This window comes from Sturnus vulgaris, chromosome 2 (genome assembly GCF_052056855.1).
Source record: "Sturnus vulgaris isolate bStuVul1 chromosome 2, bStuVul1.hap1, whole genome shotgun sequence".
In the NCBI taxonomy this organism is placed as follows: domain Eukaryota; kingdom Metazoa; phylum Chordata; class Aves; order Passeriformes; family Sturnidae; genus Sturnus; species Sturnus vulgaris.
Genome location: NC_142244.1, coordinates 89,354,942 through 89,361,575, shown reverse-complemented (window position 1 = coordinate 89,361,575; position 6,634 = coordinate 89,354,942).

Sequence of the window (6,634 nt, the reverse complement as noted above, 5' to 3'; positions counted from 1 at the left end):
GGTTTTTCTCTCATGACAGAAGGTTTTGGGTTGCCTCTGGTGGGAGACTCACACACAAACTCCACAGGCTAGGGGGAACTGGGGAAGAATGCAGAGCCCTCAAAACCAGCAGGATTTGGTAGAAAATTTGGGTCTGGCCTCTTCCTTCAACTGAAGCCTGTTGAGGGGGAATATTTTGGCAATTTTTGAGGCAGTCCTAATAAAAAAATGGTTGGGGTGGAGATTTTTTGTTTTTGTTTTTGTTTTTTTGTTTTATTTTTGTTTGGGTTTTTGGTTTTTTGGTTCTTGTTTGTTTCTGTTGAGTTGTTTATTTTATTTTTTGCTGTTGGACCATCAAAGTACATTTTACTCTACCCACATAGAATCTTTCTAAAAATCTAATATTTGTATAATGCATAATTCTACTTAGATCTATTATTGTTCAATAGATTTGTCAGAGATCTCTGTTGCAAGTTTCATTACCATAGATCTGAATCTGCTCCATATAAAATGAATGGAAAATATCCATTAAATCAAATCTGTATTAAATTATTTTCTGTAGTTATTGAACATATTATTTTTAAGAAGAGTCTCTGAATTCTATGGGAGAGGATCAGGTCTAGGAATGAGCATTGTTGTTTAACACTCTTGCTTTATTTCAGAGATCTACATAATAGGTAAGAATTTAACAAATGAATATTATGCACTTCTCTAAGGGCTGATGTTCTGCTGTTATCATTCTGCTTGTCTTCTGTGGATGCTTCTGGCTCTATCTCACACTCATCACCATGCCACAAGGTTTCTGGAAAGAACAAGAGAGGCCAAGTTTTCTTTAGGAATGGCCTAATCCATACAACTGGGAAACTAAGAATCCAGCTGTTCAGGGCAGCATTTAAGCACATACTTGTCTTGAGGCCACAGCTATGAATGGGCATGAGCAAAGTTATGGGGTTTTGCTGAGCCACAGCCTAAATTGTCCAGCATACACTTGGCTGCTGTGCTTATCTAAGTCATTCCAACCCTTACTGACTGATCAAAATCTTTGTGTGGTGAGTTTATGTTGCTGCAAATGCCACATTAGAAGTCACAAGACTGACAGCCTTTAATTCCTGAGAATGTGGGCCAGGTCCATGCTCTCTGGCTGTGGGAAGCAAGGAGGGAGGAGCACTGCAGACCTGGCATGACCTGCCAGCAAGCAGAGGACGGGCTGGCTCTGTGCAAATCACTCCTTCCAAGGGCCATAAAGTCACAGTGCTTATTAGGTCAGAAATCTTGAGCTGGTGGAAACAATTTCTGCCAGTGTACACTAGAGCAGTCTGATGTGTGAACACCCTTACGTTATCAGCAGTGGGTAGGAAAAAACCAAGCCATTATCTCTCGTAAGGCAGTAAAATGCCCTGTGGGCCTGGCTCCTTATGCAACCCCTAGGAACGGATCACAGTTTCACAAATTTGTGAATTAGGTTACCTGATGTCAGAAACAGGAACTCCTAGATAATACCCTCATAAATACCCACAGGACAGAAATAAGTCTGCTGTTCCAACACTTTCTGTTAAATAAAATCCATCCCTGCTTTGGTTAATACACTGGGTATTTAAGACTTCTTATTCTTAATCTGTGTTTGTGTGTTAGAGGAGTAGTAGCCAACTCCAGATGACAGGACAGATGGAGTTTTAGAGTGCATAAAAAAATTGGGTTCTCGATAATAAGTCATATGTTACACTTGCACATTCTTCTACAGAATTAAGATATTTCCTTCAACAATTAACAAAAATGGAAGAGATTTGGCACCACAGCATTTTGACATAGCTCTAATAAAACTACAGGGCTGAAACTATGGAACTTGTGCATTCTTCCCACAGGACACTACCCAGAAAAAGATTTAAAGAAGCATTTTATGCTCTTCGGGATACACTGCAGCAGAAATTGCTCCTCTTTCTGGGTCAGAAATGATTGTTTCAATAAAGAAGGCCACTCTTCACTTGCTCTGCACAATGCACAATGCACTCTGAAAAAACTGGATTGACTCAACTTTCAAATGCAGGCCTCTCCAAAGATGTGCAATAGGAAAAGGAGTGTGAAACTTGAATTCCCTCCATCTTCACCACCTTTTAGTAGCCAGCATTGGACATCACCTTCATCTCAAAGCCTTCTAGTTGCTCCCTCTTCCAAATCATGAGGAGAGGAGGTTATCAGCTTGCTGGAAGCAGGACACACTCCCCCCACACCTGGAGCCACGATGTGTGAGGTTGTTGAGTTTCAGATCTAGATAATAACTAAAAACCCTTGCAAAGACAAAGATTCCAGAAAAGACATTGAAGGCAGGTTTTCAACATCATCCAATATAGGTCTGGCAGCCACTGAGCTAGCCCTCAAGCCAAACCGCACTTCTTCTTTAAATCTATATCTTCTCTTTTCAAGGAAGTTGTTTCCTTGGTGATCACCATGACCCAGAGATTCCACTCATGTTTGCAACAGGAAAAAGGAAAGAGGAAAAAGCTAATACAGAGAGAAGGGTTTGCTAAAATGGCTTTCATCTTCTTACTAACTGCAGTGGTTATACACAAAGGAAAGGTTTTACCTGTCTACCTTCTGAGTAAAGATTTTTTGTGTAATAATGATATATTCTGGAGAGTGATATTGCAGCCACAGGAGATTGCATTGTTAAGTGAAGGAGGAGCTGGATCAGATCCTGAAACTGAAATCTTCTCCACACTGTCATCACTTTTGCTGAGACCTTTACTCTGAGACAGCCTTCCTTGTGAGCATTTTCAGGAGCAGATTTGGCAGTCCCACACCAGCCCAAGGGAGTCTTTACTCTGTGAATTGGTACAACCTCTAGTCCCTGAGCAGCACTCACTGCATGTATCAATCCCAGTGGATGAAGTCTGCGGTCCAGCATGAGTATTTCTGATTACCTGGAGATGAATCCCCTCTGTTCCTTGACAAAATACAGAATTCAGCCTCATGATAGCCACAGAAACAGAAAACTTTCCCTGCAAACTCTTTCCCATAAAATGTCTCAGAGCTCAGCCAAATGCTACACTGATCACTCTGTTGATGAGCTCAGAGTGATCAAGCACAGCAGGTAAAGTGCTCACAGCTTATCAGAGAAAACCTTCAGCATCATGAAGATCTGAGCATCATGCTCTTTCCCATAAATCCATAACTAAACAATGATGGAGTATATGATTTCCTTTGTTTCTACTGATATTTAAGGCTTAATCACTCTCTCTGATGGAAATAGGTTAGGTTTTATCCTCCCTGATATATTTGCATAAACTAGCAGATAACAGGTGTTGTCAGGAGTAGTTCAGAATCAGTAAGTGGGGAATCATCCCCACACCTACACTCACTGGTCAGAGCTGTAAAGAGGCCAGTTAAAAATGGCATAGATGGGTGGGAAGGAAAGCCAGGGGGGCATGGAGAGAAAACAGCTCCTGGAGCAGCCCTGGAGTTCATTTCCTAAGGCAGCCCATGCAATGGTTCCATCCTGTGCCAGCCTTTTATATATTTATTTATTTTCCACGAGAACCTTGTAGCACCACTCAGTCCTAAGGTCAATGCTCATATCTGTGTTTGAAAAAAATCTTTGCTAATAATCTGCACTCAAGCAAGGAATGAGTACATCTTATGATATACCCTTCTGTAGGGCTGAATACTGAGTTTCAGGTAGACAGATGCTAGGTCTCACACAATCTCAACAGACTCCAGTGGGAAAGCATAAAATCTTTCATAAAAAAACCAAGATTTGTAATTTTTCCTGCATTTTCCCCCTTCAGAATGGGCTGAAAAGGATCCTCTCTTTGAAATCTCTTCATTTTAGAAATATTTTATTTTACTACAAAGAAGTGTTTTGATTGTAATTCAGAGGTGAGGACAGAGATTTTCATCAGCTATGGGTTACCAGGGGTGAGTTATTTGTGCTTTTCACCTTATCAAGCAATTTTTGAGTAATTCTAGTGAATATCTGGTTTTCCATGGCTTTGATTGTCTGCCTTTTCTAACTGAATCATACTCAGACTTTCTGTCATCTCTGAATATGTCTATTTTGATAATAAAATGCAAGTGACTATATTTATTTGTAGAAAAAGTAGGTCAGGGTATAAGTTGTTAGGTGGACATGAGAAGCTGAGCCATTGGAAGAACTTATTGGTTTCTTTTCCTAGCATTTTTGAGCTTTTTTAACACTTCCAAATATTCTCTCCATCTGTAAGCATTTTTAATTTACATTTGCAATATCATTATGAATTTGCTATTTATTTTTGCTTGTTGCTTGCAGAACCATGAACATAGGAGGAAGAATGAGAAATAAAGATGGATTCTGATGGATTCTTAATGACTTCTCCAATTGAGAGTGTACGAAATCTGTGCATTATTTCTTTGTTCTTATGTAAAAATAATGGGGGATCACGCTGATAGTAAAGTGAGCCTCAGAAGTATAAGCACCTCCATAATAGGCCACTATGGAAACATCTACCACAGGAAAACTCCCTTTAAATCCACAGCATAGGTATTTATCTTAGATGGTAACTCTGAGGGGTTTTGTTCCTTGTATAGGAACACTTCCCATTCCACTACAGACATTTGCATTGTCTGTATGTGCTTTAAATCCCTCTTGAAATATGTATTTTTATATTTGCTACTCTTTTTGCATCATCCTGGGCTCCTAGTGCCTGCACTGCTCTGTTGGACTTCACTTCTTGAGATGATGATGAATTTCCCAGGGTGTCTCCCCTTTTTCAGATGGACTCTACCTGAATTCTTCTTGCCCATCTCCCTGGCAGCACCTCTGTAAGTTATGACAAAGTCATGGATCAGCTGACTTTTAACAGCATCATGTACCTTGCAAACAAGTAGTTAGGAAGTCATAAACCAGCAGGCAGATAATCTTCTGGGAGAGCAAATGACAGTTTGGTCCCAAGCCCCTTCTTCCACACCAAATGAAAGAGTATAAAACTAGGAAAAAATCATCCCCTGAAACTACTTATATCAGAAGTCTTTGCAGTCTTCAGAAAGTTCTGAAGGAAAATGGCATGTCCTTATACCAGAACTGTCTCTCCCAGAAAAATTCTATGGATGCCTTCCCTATCATATCTGACCTCAGTTGTCCTTTGACTATGCTCCAAAGGCAAACCTATGCTGGTAGACTCCCAAGAACAGATTGTCTGGTCTCCTTGATCTGATTTCCTCCTGAGGAACAAATTTACCTAGAAAGTGTGAATTTAAAGAGGCCCAGGCGTCTCTGTTCTGATGGGAGCCTGCCTGGTGACAGGTTTCCTCCAATTTCACTGCTGCTGCTATAGATGTCCTCCTAGAAAATTTTAAAAGTTTCATAGAAACATGGAATCATCACAGAATCACGGAATCACTTATGTTGGACAAAATCTCTGAGATCATTGAGTCCAGCCTTTGACTGATCATTGCCTTGTCAGCTAGACCATGGCACTCCAGTCTTTCCTAAAACACCTTCAGGGATGGTGACTGCACCACTTCTCTGGGCATTCCAATGTCTAATCTCCCTTTCTGTGAAGAAATTCCTCCTGGTGTCCAGCCTGAACCTTCCACAGCGCAGCTTGATGCTGTGTCCTCTTGTCCTGTCACTGATAGCTTGGGAGAAGAACTTGACCCTCACCTGGCTACAACCTCCTTTCAGGTGGCTGTAGAGAGCCATAAGGTCACCTCTGACCCTCCTTTTCTCCTGCCTAAACAACTCCAGTTCCCTCAGCTGCTCCTCATAGGACTCACCTTCTGGACCCTTGGTCAGCTCTGTTGCCCTTCTCTGGACATGCTCCAGCCCCTTTTCTTGTAGTGAGTGGCCCAAAACTAGACACAGGATTTGAGGTGTGGCCTCACCAGTGCTGAGTACAGGGGGACAATCCTGGCCCTGGTTCTGCTGGCCACACTATTGCTGATACAGGCCAGGATGCCATTGGCCTTCATGGCCACCTGGGCTCATGCTGGCTCAAGTTCAGCAGCTGTCAAACAGCGCCCCGAGGTCCTTTTCCACTGGGCAACTTCCCAGCCACTCTGTCCCTGGCCTGTAGCACTGCCTGGGGTTGTTGTGATACAAGTGCAGGATGTGGCATTTTGCCTTATTGAACCTCATACTTCTGATGCCAGCCCATCTATCTGTCAGTTTATTCATCTATCTCAGCCTGTCCAGATCCTTCTGCAGAGCCTTCCTGCCCTCCAGAAGATCATCACAGATTGGTTTGGGTTGGAAGGAACCTTAATGATCATTAAGCTTCAACCTGTTGTCCCTTCTCCCTTCCACAGATAGGGATGCCACCCACTATGAGTCTCTAGACAATTTTCCCAATTTCTGTTGGCTAATGGCTGAAAAAGTGAGATTTCCTTGTTCTGATGTTTGGAGCCCAAAAAGACAGTGCTCTAATGAGAATAACTGACACCAGGTGTTATGTTTCAACTGACACCAAGTGTTATATCTCACTGTATTAGTTGCTATAATTTTGTTCTCCCTAAATGGGCAGAATGGTGAGAAACGAGTTACTGCATCCAATAGATCTTTTTGGTTAATTCATATTAAATGACAGAGTCCTTCAATTAGCCAGTGCTAGTTTGGAAATCAATTACTTGGAAAGGTGTATATGACATCTTGCCTAATGCACCATGTCTCGTAGTTTGTATCATC